Source organism: Schistocerca nitens, chromosome 5 (genome assembly GCF_023898315.1).
Source record: "Schistocerca nitens isolate TAMUIC-IGC-003100 chromosome 5, iqSchNite1.1, whole genome shotgun sequence".
Classification (NCBI taxonomy): domain Eukaryota; kingdom Metazoa; phylum Arthropoda; class Insecta; order Orthoptera; family Acrididae; genus Schistocerca; species Schistocerca nitens.
In genome coordinates, this window is record NC_064618.1 from 445,532,088 (window position 1) to 445,547,170 (window position 15,083).

The 15,083-nt window shown below is 41.5% G+C and overlaps 1 pseudogene; it reads left to right on the forward strand.

The window, feature by feature from the left end:
• Nucleotides 1-2,260: 2,260 nt before the first annotated feature.
• On the forward strand, nucleotides 2,261-5,059 carry LOC126260518 (uncharacterized; annotated as a pseudogene).
• The last annotated feature ends 10,024 nt before the right edge of the window (nucleotides 5,060-15,083 follow it).

The window sequence follows — 15,083 nt, forward strand, 5'->3', positions numbered from 1 at the left end:
AGGTCTAGAACCAACGAGTTACAAAAAATCTGGAAAACGTGACTTTCATGATGCAATGAGAGTTTACTTTCGTAGTTTTCTCATGAATACGTCGTAATCCATAGAGGAACGAGATTTGCCGTAAGGCCAGAAGCAGAAGTATCCCCACTGGCTTTATTCATCTCTTTAAGGCTGAGTTATACACAAGTTACCATTCAACGCTACTTCTTTAGAATTTACTGATGCAAGATGCACAAGATGCACATTTTTATTACTTACAAAACCGCCTAACCTCTACGTATCTCTTTTGTCCAGTAATCTTCGTTCCAAAGAGAGGTACATTGAGGTGATAGAAGTCATGGTATGGCGATATGCAAATATACAGATGGTGGCAGTATAGCCTACACAATGTATACAAGGGCAGTGCATTAGCGGAGCTGTCATTTGTACTCATGTGAGTCGTGTGAAAAGGTTCCCGACGTGATTAAAGTCGCACGACAGGAATTAGCAGACTTCGAAGGCGGAATGGCAGTTGGAGCTAAACGCATAGGACATTGCATTTCGGAGTCCGCAGCTCGTGGTCTTGCGGTAGCGTTCTCGCTTCCTGCGCACGGGGTCCTGAGTTCGATTCCCGGCGGGGTTAGGGATTTTCTCTGCCTCGTGATGACTGGGTGTTGTGTGTCTCTCATCATCATCGACTCGCAAGTCGCCGAAGTGGCGCCAACTAAAAAGGACTTGCAATACGGCGGCCGTACTACCCCGCATGGGGCCTCCCGGTCAACAATGCCATACGATCATCTCATTTCATTACATTTCGGAAATCGGTAGGGAATTCAATGTCCTGCTATGCATAGTGTAAAGAGTGTGCCGACAATAACACTTTTCAGACACTGCCTCTCACCAAGGGCAACGCAGTGGCCAATGACCCTCACTCAACGACCGAGACCAGGGGCGTTTGCGTAGAGTTGTCAGTGCTAACAGACAAGCCACATTACATGGAACAATTACAGGGATCAATCCATTCGGACACTGTGGTGAAGTATGGCATTAATGGGCTACGGTAGCAGACGACGGACGCAAGTGCCTTCGTTAGCAGCACGACATCCCCTGTAGCGCCTCTCCTGGACTCGTTACCGTATGAGTTGGACGATAGACGACTGGAAAACCGTGACCCTGTCAGATGAGTGCCGATTGTAGTTGGTAAGAGCCGATAGTAGGGTTCGAGTGTGGCGCAGACCCCATGAAACCGTGGATCCAAGTTGTCAACAAGATTTGTCGAAGCTGGTAGTGGGCCCGTAACACTGTGGGTGTTTTCACATGGAATGGACTGGGCTAAAATGGACCATTTGCATCCTTTCATGGACTTCACGTTCCAGAGAAACGACGGAATTTTTGTGGATGATAATACACGATGTCTCTGGACCGCAGTTGTTCGCAGTTGGTTTGAAGAACATTCTGGGCAGTTCAAATGAATGATTTGACCACTCAGATCGCCTGACATGAATCTCATAGAACATTTGTGGGGCATAATAGAGAAGTAAGTCCGTGCACAGGGTCTTGCACCGGCACCACCTTCACAGTTACAGATGGGTATTGCGGACGCATAAATCAGTATTTCTGCAGGGGATTTCCAACGTACTGCCGAGTTCACGCAATGTCGATTTGCTACACTACACGATCTTAGGAAGTATCCCATGACTTCACCACCTCGTTGTGTACTAGTCAGGGACCATGTGTTGTTTCGTATATCGCAACAACACTAAATTTAAGTCGAGGTGCTGTCATTTCTTTTATTATTATTATAGCATATCATGTCCTGGCAGCGAATTTGTGGTCATCCCGTGGCTATTGTGTACAACACAACTGGTTTTTGACATCTGGGAGAAGTAGATTTTCGTCATCCTGGAGGTGCTGGGCCTTATTTCCCTAATCCTTCTAAATGGGCTAAGGTAGGGGCCTATATGGCTGGTGGTTTATAGGCTACTGATTTTACTGGGATGGCCAGTATTTCACAACATTTCTGACGAATCAGAAATTTGCAGTGGAGTTTTACCAGCGTGAGGTTACATTCTGCTACAGACTGACAGGAAAGCAAAAATGCTGAAGTAAAGTGGTTTGGAGCTTCCGACACTAAAAGTCGATGTGGAGCCCTCCTGTGTGTAACGATGTGTCCACGCTACTCGTGTGGCTTGTGTACTTGTGAGACTTTCGAGCCTTACGAGCCTTGCGAGTCCCCCAAGCATACGGCTTGTGTGGCTCCGGCTGTTGGTACATCAAAGTGATGCGCGGTGAGCAGCGCGAGTGGTGTGGACGGTACCAAGCATTGACCAGTTGGCTCGCTGCACTCATACAGTTTGGTCTTGGTATTATTCTTTTTCTGTGTTGTGGCCATATATTTTTCTTTTAAAACAGATTGGACCGACGATTTTGCCATTAAATTCATAAATGCTTATTAACAATATCCTGTGCTGTGGGATGCAACAAACTCCCAGTATAAAATAAAATTTTAAAAAAGTGAAGCGTGATTCCATCTCATGGATGCGGACGAATTTAAAAAAAAAAAATGAACAGCTTATTGGCCACTTACAGGAACGTCCGCCAGAAGAAAAATAAACCTCGAAAGTCTGGCGCTGGGACTGAGGAAGTGAACGCTCCAAACTCGTTCGCTTTCAAAGCGTTTCAGTTTCTGCGCTGCAAATATCAGCTGCGGAAGACAATCAACGCAGGTTTATGTAAAAAATATTTATTTTTGGAAATGTATAGGAACGTCGTCTCTTTATTATAAACAAACTTAATGGGGTTCGGTCGCTTTTGGGTTCTGTCTCCACAGCTACTTAACTTTTTGTCTTTCTCAGCTTACATTTCGGTCCCTGCTCATTTGTTATTTTTAAATTTCTTAGAATTATTCCCTTATTTACTATTAATCATATAACACCTTATCTTAAGATATTTTTCATATTTATTTTAACTTACTACCATTTCCCATTAGGAATACACCAAGTAATTGTTTATAGTTTTCAAATTTAAAAATTAAAAGTGCTCTAATTGTGATAACATTTAGAGTTCATGGGAAAATGAGTTCTGAACGTCACAAAGGGAAAGGAGGAAACAGACTGACTGGAATGCGTACTGGGTCAACGGTGGGTACTCAGCTAGTAATAAATAAATAATAATGAATAACATTTATTTTTCTAATAATATATTTGAACACATTTACATTTATATGTATTTTATTTGTATATTATGTTATTTGACGAAATAAAAATAATAAAATAGGAATTAATGAAGGTAAAACTTCATATGTATTGGTAGTTGAATGTGTGCAGCCAGGCAGTCACTAGTATGTACGTAGCTAATAGCTGAAAATAATTCTTTAATAAGTTATTGGTAATCATCTTGCCATGGCAATCTTCCCTCAACGGAAATGAAGTAAGCAGCGAATTCATCTCTGATGTCTTGGACAATCTGCGTTCAACGTCTTGGAATGTTCGCTAATCGTGTAAACGTTGTAGCAGGAGTGATCTCATTTCTACAAGTTCCTGGCTTTAAATGTCCGTTCTCCTCATGATCCACTGCTCCTGGAGGGGTATAAATTTGTCTGGAAGAAGAAATTTTTCGCAATAAATTATGGAGGTAGATACAAGTCATGATAACACTTTGGGCTTTCTCAGGCTGTAGTAATATGGGCTTCCTTAGTATCCGGAATGTAGAAGAAAGTATTGGTTCAAATGGCTCTGAGCACTATGGGCCTTAACATCTCACGTCATCAGTCCCCTAGAACGTAGAACTACTTAAACCTAAGTAACCTAAGGACATCACACACATCCATACCCTAGGCAGGATTCGAACCTGCGACCGAAAAAAGTATTCCGAACGCACTGTCCATAACCGGCCGTGCTCTTGAAAATCTCTAGTTGTCTACTATACGGCTTCATGATATGACTGATGAGGGAAAACGCGTCGTCTGCGACAAAAACATAGGGTACTTTTTTCTGTCTACCTGAGAGAGTACGATCGTCCGGAAAAAACGATGGTACCATTACACATATTATTAAAAAAAGATGTATTTCGAAAAACACCATCATCTGAAATTCTACCTTGGCAGCCGACATCAGCATACAAAAACAATAGTCAGCATCCACTAGACCAAAAAGAACAATACTGAAAAACGTCTTGTAACTGAAAAAATCGCTTCCAGAATCAACTGGGCTTTGGACTGCGCAATGTTTGCCATCCACTGCAACGAGGTAATGAGGAAAGTTCCATTTTCTCTCATATTCCTCTGCCACAAGCAACCACTCTTGTTGTGTCTGTGGCATCTGCAAAAAAGTTAATAGAAACTAATACCTGCTAATAATATAAATAATTATTAATAGCATTGACAATAATAGACATTCCAATAATTATGAATATTAATACTCATTGAAATCAACAATATTGCGTAATAATAGGCAGGTAATCATTATAACGAATATTCTGCATTTCAGTTATCAAGTTGACATAGTTCCCAATTTTTTACGATTATTATCGTTAATCCCTGTAATCCTACATCCATTCTTTTATTTTTTTATTTTACTTGCTTTGTTATTGTTTATATCAATCTATTGTCGTCTCTTTATTTTAGGAGGAATCTAAGGAGGAGTTGGAAGAACAGAGGGTTGCGGGCATGAATACAAACGAAGGTACAGCGAACACTTGCGAAGAAATTAGTAGTCAAGATGTTGATAATCAAACAACGCAAGGCAACAAACTAATACCCACACCAAACAAACACACGAAGGTATTTGCTTCACCTAGAAAAAATCACAGAAAATGGGCCGAAGATACTCCCATAGGAGAGGCACGTAATGCACTACAAACTGCTTTTTCTAAACCTAGAGACGAGTTTGGCGCCTATGGAGAGTACATAGCGAACGTTCTACGGTCCATGGACAAACGAACACGTGCTTTAGTTAAAAAAGAATTTTCCGACACGATTTTCAGAGCAGAAAGCGGCTGTTTCGAACGTTCTAGAACAAGTTTAACAGCGAGTACAGTTGCATTTACCGATTCCTTCAACTCAACATGTTCATGCCCATGAGCAGATACAAAGCAACTTCCAACAGACATCTACTTCTACTTCTGACAACACCGAACAAGGCTCTCCCATTTTCTGGATCTGCTTGATGGGTAGTAGTTAAAAGTAATAATCTTTGCGCTTAATTATTTCTCATTCTTTAAATCTAAACGTTTTTATTTCTTTTGCTAATCAACTAATGAATAAATGTGCATTAATAACGAAAATGATATAATTTATTAACTTACACCTATAAATTCGTTCAAGCTGCCAGTAAGAGCTGCACATACTTCGGGAACAATATTTGATATCACTTGCTTGGAGACTTTAAATAAAAAACTGAGGCTGGTTTAGGACTCGCCAGTTGCTAGGTATTTAAGAGTAAGTGCCAACCGTCGGCATAGATTTGCGAAATTTGCTATCAGCCTTTGATATTTTCGGTCCAACAAAATTTATCAGATATTAAAAATCTGATGCGGATGTACGGCAAAATGTCTTGAAATGTATGTTTTCAACATCCAAGTCACCCATCAAATCACTGACACAATATCTTTTTCTGCTTCTGAAAACTGTGGTCATCCACCACCTGCGTTTTCTTCGGTCTTTGTAACGTCTTCTTCTATCTTCTTCCTCAGCTAAAAGGCGCATCGCAAGGAAGGTGGCACTTGCTATAACTACTTCGTCCATTTTAAGATTAGGAAACTGGCACTGGTCACGACTGTGAGAACGGTGCGGATCCTCACAAGCCAAAGCCTGGCAAGCAATTGGAGTAGTGTGGAGGAAGATAGCAGCAGCACGAGCGCAAGTCAGACAAGTGTGACAAGTCTTCTGACGGACGAGTTTTTTTTTAATTTTTTTTTTGGTCATCAGTATACTGACTGGTTTGATGCGGCCCGCCACAAATTCCTTTCCTGTGCTAACCTCTTCATCTCAGAGTAGCACTTGCAACCTACGTCCTCAATTATTTGCTTGACGTATTCCAATCTCTCTCTTCCTCTACAGTTTTTGCCCTCTACAGCTCCCTCTAGTACCATGGAAGTCATTCCCTCATGTCTTAGCAGATGTCCTATCATACTGTCCCTTCTCCTTACCAGTGTTTTCCATATATTCCTTTCCTCTCCGATTCTGCGTAGAACCTCCTCATTCCTTACATTATCAGTCCACCTAATTTTCAACATTCGTCTATAGCACCACATCTCAAATGCTTCGATTCTCTTCTGTTCCGGTTTTCCCACAGTCCATGTTTCACTACCATACAATGCTGTACTCCAGACGTACATCCTCAGAAATTTCTTCCTCAAATTAAGACCGGTATTTGATATTAGTAAACTTCTCTTGGCCAGAAATGCCTTTTTTGCCAGAGCGAGTCTGCTTTTGATGTCCTCCTTGCTCCGTCCGTCATTGGTTATTTTACTGCCTAGGTCGCAGAATTCCTTAACTTCATTGACTTCGTGACCATCAATCCTGATGTTAAGTTTCTCGCTGTTCTCATTTCTACTACTTCTCATTACCTTCGTCTTTCTCCGATTTACTCTCAAACCATACTGTGTACTCATTAGACTGTTCATTCAGTTCAGCAGATCATTTAATTCTTCTACACTTTCACTCAGGATAGCAATGTCATCAGCGAATCGTATCATTGATATTCTTTCACCTTGTATTTTAATTCCACTCCTGAACCTTTCTTTTATTTCTATCATTGCTTCCTCGATGTACAGATTGAAGAGTAGGGGCGAAAGGCTACAGCCTTGTCTTACACCCTTCTTAATACGAGCACTTCGTTCTTGATCGTCCACTCTTATTATTCCCTCTTGGTTGTTGTACATATTGTATATGACCCGTCTCCCCTACTTTTTTCAGAATCTCGAACAGCTTGCACCATTTTATATTGTCGAACGCTTTTTCCAGGTCGACAAATCCTATGAAAGTGTCCTGATTTTTCTTTAGCCTTGCTTCCATTATTAGCCGTAACGTCAGAATTGCCTCTCTCGTCCCTTTACTTTTCCTAAAGCCAAACTGATCGTCACCTAGCGCATTCTCAATTTTCTTTTCCATTCTTCTGTATATTATTCTTGTAAGCAGCTTCGATGCATGAGCTGTTAAGCTGATTGTGCGATGATTCTCGCACTTGTCAGCTCTTGCAGTCTTCGGAATTGTGTGGATGATGCTTTTCCGAAAGTCAGATGGTATGTCGCCAGACTCATATATTCTACACACCAACGTGAATAGTCGTTTTGTTGCCACTTCCCCCAATGATTTTAGAAATTCTGATGGAATGTTATCTATCCCTTCTGCCTTATTTGACCGTAAGTCCTCCAAAGCTCTTTTAAATTCCGAATCTAATACTGGATCCCCTATCTCTTCTAAATCGATTCCTGTTTCTTCTTCTATCACATCCGCCAAATCTTCACCCTCATAGAGGCTTTCAATGTATTGTTTCCACCTATCTGCTCTCTCCTCTGCATTTAACAGTGGATTTCCCGTTGCACTCTTAATGTTACCACCGTTGCTTTTAATGTCACCAAAGGTTGTTTTGACTTTCCTGTATGCTGAGTCTGTCCTTCCGACAATCATATCTTTTTAGATGTCTTCACATTTTTCCTGCAGCCATTTCGTCTTAGCTTCCCTGCACTTCCTATTTATTTCATTCCTCAGCGACTTGTATTTCTGTATTCCTGATTTTCCCGGAACATGTTCGTACTTCCTCCTTTCATCAATCAACTGAAGTATTTCTTCTGTTACCCATGGTTTCTTCGCAGCTACCTTCTTTGTACCTATGTTTTCCTTCCCAACTTCTGTGATGGTCCTTTTTAGAGATGTCCATTCCTCTTCAACTGTACTGCCTACTGCGCTATTCCTTATTGTTGTATCTATAGCGTTAGAGAATTTCAAACGTATCTCGTCATTCCTTAGTACTTCCGTATCCCACTTCTTTGCGTATTGATAATTCCTGACTAATGTCTTGAACTTCAGCCTACTATTCATCAGTACTATATTGTGATTATATCTGCTCCTGGGTACGCCTTAGAATCCAGTATCTGATTTCGGAATCTCTGTCTGACCATGATGTAATCTAATTGAAATCCTCCCGTATCTCCCGGCCTTTTCCAAGTATACCTCCTCCTCTTGTGATTCTTGAACAGGGTATTCGCTATTACTAGCGGACGAGTATGACGAGCAAAAGTGTGGCGAGCACGAGTGGTGTGGACGCACCTTCAAAATGTGTGCGGGTGGGAAATTTTGTTTCCAGTGTTACTGGGTGATTGTTACTTTTGACTGAGCATATACACGTTAAGATGTTAAGCAGACTGAGGACTTACACAATGACTGTGGCTCTAGTAGGTAGCTGGAGGTGGTGCTCAATGAACGAAATGGATCCAGAAACGTTTAAATGAGCCAATAAATTCCATTTGTTTCAGTGGGAATCTGAATATGATGTTTTTGAGTGACATATTTTGTAATGACATTAAGCAGTATTCTGTTTCGGTTGTGTGCTGTTGATTGGCACATCTGCGAACCATCCCCTCCTTGACGCGCGCTGGTGGCGCCATCAGGAGTCGTAAAGGGAAGGAGTGTTCAGGCAGTGCGAAATCGAGCTGGTAGAGGCCGGACCGGCATATGAGTAGTCCTGGCTTATTAAAGTATATCACTGGTTTGGGCTTTGGACAATGTCTGTGCTTAGCTGGACTGGTGGCTTAATATGTGGAGATGTCTTTTGGTTTGATTATATGAATACTTGGTGTATGTTCTTTCAGACACATCCTAAAGAATAGACACCACACGTTTCTAAAATTAATTCGCCTCGATGGACAACAAATACACCACCCTCCGCGTGGATGAAAGATCTCAAAGAAGCGAGCATGGAGGAAATAGTCAGGGACAGTGGATAGGTGGAGCTAAGTGGGAGCGTGTATCGGCTGGTATGTTTGCCGAAAGAGTCCGCGCATTTGCGACAAACACCGTGTCGGGATGGTGCAGTCGTTAACACAACTGCCTGGTAAGCAGGAGACTCCCGGCCGAATCCCGGCTTGGCCCACATTTTCACTCGTCGCCGCTGATTCCGCATAAATTACCGATGCAGCTGACGTCAACAGTTCCTTCCCTTTCAATTCCTTTCTCCTCCTCCCACCTTCAAATTACATTATACTTGTGAACTGAGACGTAGATGACAAGATACTGAGCTTCATTGCACACGTAATACGATACAGTTTTCCTATCCAGGAAAGGATTGACTTGGTACGTTAACTTGAACACTCCTACATCGAATAGTTGTTCTTTTATAAGTGCCAGCATTGGGCGGCGTAAGTTAGTGATGTGTTAGAACTGGACAAATTATTAACTCTATGAATCTTAACGCACATGGCAGTGGTGGTATGGAATAACTGACAGTATGTAATGTTATTCTGTCCCGCCTAAAATTGTTCTCATCCCACCATAGTCATTCTAAAATTCACGCTACTGCCTACATTTGTTGATCTGGTACGGTACGGCGTATGTTACTGTGTGTGGGAAAAGTTATCGTGAATGAAGAAAGTGTACTACTTGTTGCCATAACGACACAGAAATTTGTAAACGGCTGCTGCTAGCATTGAGGGATTTCATTAAAAATTGTATGTTACGTATTTTCGGGCTTATTTTAATACTCTGTGTTTAACAGATTACGGACCCGTCGGGTGATGGCTATAATAAGTGAAATCGAGAATGAGGAAATCTTTGTTAGTGCTGTGATTGTAATTATTTTAAGACTTGCGGTGGCTATCATTTGTAAACAATTGGCTTCCAAAGTGTTAATTAGTGTTCTTGTCAGATTGTGTAAGGGAATGTCTGACGTATGAGATGATAGATGGCATTCGAGATCTAGAAAATGTTTCGCTCTGAAATGACCCGATTTCAACTGTCTCCGACTGTGGAGCCGGGGGTTAGGACTGTGGCCCTCTGATTGTGTTGACGGAGGTTCAGTCATAAGAGACAACCTTACTTGGGTGGAGCTTTGTAATTTGTAATAGTTTTAAACTAACTTCATTTCATCTGATTGGATCATAAGTGATACGTGGTACTTACTGGAAGTCAGGAAAACGTGGGAGGACCCACCAATATAACTCTTTTCACACAACTTGTTTATTTAACAATAAATATAACAAAAAAACTTTCACAAAATGAACAAATTTGCAAAATTATTTTGAGTTTAAACCTTAAGATGAATAAACCTTTGCAAAAGAATTCAAAACAGCAAAAACAATATGACAATGATTACAAGAGGGCTCGACCTGCATCCCGCCGGTTACCGGGTGAAACAGCGGTGTTTACTACCGCGCTGGACACAGTCTCTCCTATTAAATGCCTTTCACCAACATATGAAAACTATATAAGCACCATTGATAACAGAGTGATTCAATTACTCAAAACAGAGAACGTAACTTTTAATTTGAAAGCTGTATGTCGAGAAGTTCGGGGTTAAGATGCGTACCTGTGATTAAAGGTTAAACAGATTAGGAAACAATATGACAATGATAAGTCTTATTTCAAAGCATCCAACCTCTTAATTTCAATCGGCCACCAAGGTGCGACTGGATCCCAACAAGTCCCTTTTGACAATCTTATTTTGACTAAATCGCTGGTGACAGTTGCCTGTTAATATTTTCAAAGTTAAACATTGTCAATTATTAAGACCGCTCTGAAGAAACGTCTTAAAAAATTACTGATGAACACTTATTACAAGAGAACTCAATGCCGAGTGATCCAGCTAAAATACACCAGTAACGACCCGGTCTTTCAAACAGAGCAACGCACAGCTTAGTACAACACGTTGTTCAGATTATAAACAATGACTGAGGAATGTAATTACAATCAAAGAATTGAACCGGTTAACATCTAAGTCTAACCACAAGGTCCCTCTTTGTTTAATGGCAACCTGTGCCTTAGTGCAATTTTTCCGGCTGTATTTACGAGCAGGAGCTGATTCATTAGAACAATAATGATCGGGTATAAACCAGAAAGAAAAGGCAATATTATAGTGCGACAAATTTTTAAACGACAACTAGTGTCTTACTACAACACTACGGCCTATGTTTTCAACCAAATAGCCGATTGAGTAAAACTCTGAGGGTCGGGTGCAAACCAGAAAATAATGAGCAGGGCAGGTAGACAATGACACAGATCACCACGAGGATTACAGAAAGTTACTCCCCTTTATCAACAAGCAGTTCCACGGACCCACGGTGCGTCGCCGCGGTTACTGAGTGGTGCCGATGAAAGCCAGGTAGAAGAGGGCAGCCAAGCCACGTGCGGTCGTCCGACACGAATGTTGCCAACCAACCGATGGGATGTCGGCCTGCTGCTAGTAGTGGACGCTGACCCCGGTGAAGTACTCCGGTATCTTGGCTCTGCGCAGGGCCTCCTTGTGCAGCTCGTGGCTTCAGCCGCTCGGACCTCGTCACCACCTCTTGTCGCGACGCTACCACCAATCCCCAAACTTCATGCCTGCTGCTCGGGCCAGCGAACCCTGTATAGTACATATTAGCAAGCAATTACCTTCTAAGGACACAACCAACAGATACCAACTTGAGCCGTGGCTGGCTCATGTTATGCGTTGGATTAAACCTTGATTGCTATTCTGTGTTTAGTCTCCCGCGGTTATCGCGATTATGCTATCCTCTCTCTCCGCGAGTGGCAGCAGCGATATGAATCGATATTCGCATCTTGTACTATCTTTGGCCTGGCTCTTATAGTTGCCGGCTGTGCTGTGTGCGAGCAGTTGGGCGGTTGGCGTGGAGCGGCGAGGAAATCTCTGCGGCACGTAGTTTTGGCTGAGGCCGCTGGCGGCGTCCGAGAGCGGTCGGAGTGTGTGGTGCTGTTCCCATTGCTACGAGGTCCGTGACTCACAGATCCTGGACACGAAAGTTGAGTTTTGATTTAATCTACCAGCAAGTCACGACTGTTCACGTTGTGTCGTTTGGATTTCGTTGTCGGCTGTTGGGACATTCCCGCGAGCAACAACGTGTGTTTTCAAGTTGGTAAATTTTAGCCACCCTCTGGTGGAGCTTAACTGTACTTGGTTATTTTGAATTGAAGTGCACCAGCGAAACCTTCTGGCTTGTGGCCGTTAACGTTCCGGTTACCTGCTCTGGCCGTTGACGTAAATTCAGGCAGTGTATTTTCCTCATCGTTTTGTCGCTGTCCAACACGGTGTGTAGTTTGACAGCTCAATGTATAATTGGTTGTGGACGCCAATACCTCCTACGTTGTTCGATTGAACTCCCTGTTGTGTGCTGGTCGGGTAGAGCAGAAGTTATCTTGTCGTTGAGTCCGTTGACCGTCTGTCGGTTTGGTTGTCGTCGGATCGAGAATGGTTGGGCCGACTGCCTATCTCACCTAAGCGAGCGTTAGTGTTTGAATTCCAGCGGCGTTGGGTGTACTGCCTTTTCTTACTTGTTCTTGTCGTTTGATTTTTAAATTAAGGTTGTTTTGCCCTTAAGGCGTAAAATTGTTTGGGCCTTCAGCCTAATTCAAAGAACTGTTTTAACGTAAGGCGTTTGGCCTTTTAAAAATTTATTTTGGTTTGAGTCTTAAGTGATGGGCCTTCAGCCGATTTTTAAATTAAGGTTGTTTTGCTCTTAAGGTATCAGATTGTTTGGGCCTTCAGCCTTATTAAAAGAACTGATTTAAGATAAGGCTTTCTGTCTTTTAACTTACTGATTTTGGTTTGAGTCTTAAGTTACTGGCTTTTAAGCCGATTTTAAATTAAAGTGGTCTTGCCCTTAAAGCATGAGATTGTATAGGGCATTCAGCCGGTAATTAAGTTCCAAAAATTAATGCTGTGTTTTTTAAAAATATTCTTGCCTCTTGTAATGTTTTGTCAAATAAATAAAGTTGTATGTTCGAGTGTAACTGATAGCCGCTTGTTTTTGCCCCTTTCCACAATTTAAACTACCTGTCCTGTCCTGTCCTCATGGCTATTGGCAACTGGGCCGTACGAGAAATGGGCGACACTGCACTTGAGCCAGTGGCGCCAGACAGAGCAGTCTACTAACTCAATGGCGCCACGGCTCAATAACTTACGAGATTTTACTTTCTTTCGAGGTGCGTAAATTTTCTCTTAAGATTTATGGTTTAATACTTACGGATTACTCGCGGAGTTGTTCAGATGATTAGCCTATGCTTAAAAAAAGTAAAGATTTCAGAAATTTTACAAAGATTTGTGGTCATGTAAATGTATGGTTCTTGTTAATGAATTTTCATTATATGTTTTTAAATGTCACCGATTGGAAGTAATGGTTCTTGTGAAAGATTGTTATTTCATGTATTTTGTTTAATTCGTCTGCTTGGACGTAAAAACTTAGAAACGTGTGATTAATGCTTAGTTTTAATACATGTTTGGAAGTGTTAGTCTGCCTTCTGACATACAACATTCGCTCCACTGCCCACTTGGTACGGATGTTGTGAAGATTGTCAGCGGAAGTTTCTAGGAGTCACAATCATCTAGGCGGTGAATGAACAGTTGGGGGTGTGCTTGTTACAGTCCTGTGCTCCCACTTAGAATCCTTATCAAAGTAGGTAAGGAGCTTAAGGGCTTTAGTTATTGAGTTTGGGGTTGTGGGTAGTTTAATCTCGATTCGTGGTTCAAAGCAAGGCTGGAGACCGTTACTTAGACTGTATTAGTGATCCGACCCGGCTTCGCACGCGTATCATTAAATATCTAGGGCCAGATGACTTGACTGGCGGAGCTTACTTTGTTTGCGGGCCACGAATAAAATTCAGAGAACAATGTTTGAATATCATCACTTTCGTTGATATACCTTACGCAATATAAGCAGCGCACGGCTGGAAAGTTGTGTGGAGGCATGAATGCTACGTGTTCCGTATAGAATTATCGTTTGGAGTGATATCTCATGGCAATGATGCTGCTAATAATAATAATAATAATAATAACTATTACATTAATAATTATTATTAGGGACAGTGTACGTTGATAAGACATTTGAGAAGATAGAGGGTATGGGAAACTCTACGCTTTTCTGCACCCAGTCAGGATAGCTGTGCATATTATGGTGAAATATGAACATCCAGGCACAGATGTCTTTCCAGGGCCGCGCAAAGAATCGTTCCACATCTAAGTCTGATTTAAGGAAAGCAGAAAACTGAAGGTGGAGTCATCTGTTGTGGTGCTGAAAGAACGTATTGTATGTAAACGAAACAGAGAGACTGAAGTAGTTTTTCAGAAAACGTTTTACTTGAAGAATGAAAAATACAATGCCACATATCTTAAATTCACATGTTTTTGTCTCTACGCAGTTATCCGCAAATGATTACAAGGAAAATATTGATTAAAAATATTTTCTTGTTTCAAGTTGTAAGACATTTCGCACAATGAAGTGGTGATATTTCCATTACAAGTCATTTATTAAAATATGTCGAAGTTTAGTAACAGACTACCCGTTTGTAGAAGAATTTGCAGTGAATTTAGTTTGTATATTGTGATTGCTAATGTGAAGGAAACATAAATTGGCAGTCTATAACTGCCATCGTATTCTGAGACGTGTCCCTTAACCATGTGTAGGAGTATTTCGAAATCTACTGTATTCGTCCGCCAGAAACTTCCGAGTCGCATTCAACACGATCATGCCCATGTCTTTATGAGCTTTTAAACGTCTAAATATCTCACTCGGCAGTGAGGATCCATTTACCAGTATTCTCTATAATTTGGAAGTTTCCAAACAAATAATATCTTTCACACTACCAAGCAGATCATATGATCAAAGAGTCGACCATCAAATGCCAGACTTCTTCCCAATGTCACGCAAAGATTCGTTCCACATCTAAGTCTCATTCAAGGAAAGCAGAAAGCAGAAAGTTGAGTCATATGCTGCGCTGCTGTAAAACTTTCTTTATATAAACGGAGCTAAGTTGCATCTCCGTTGCGTTTCACTTTATGCATAAGGAACTAAGAACAACAAATTTTGGATTCGCGTGTTTTTTCTCTGTATAGTTGTTCTGAAAACGATTGCGATCAATCCTATGTCACTTATGCAACACGGATGCCCTTCTGCCT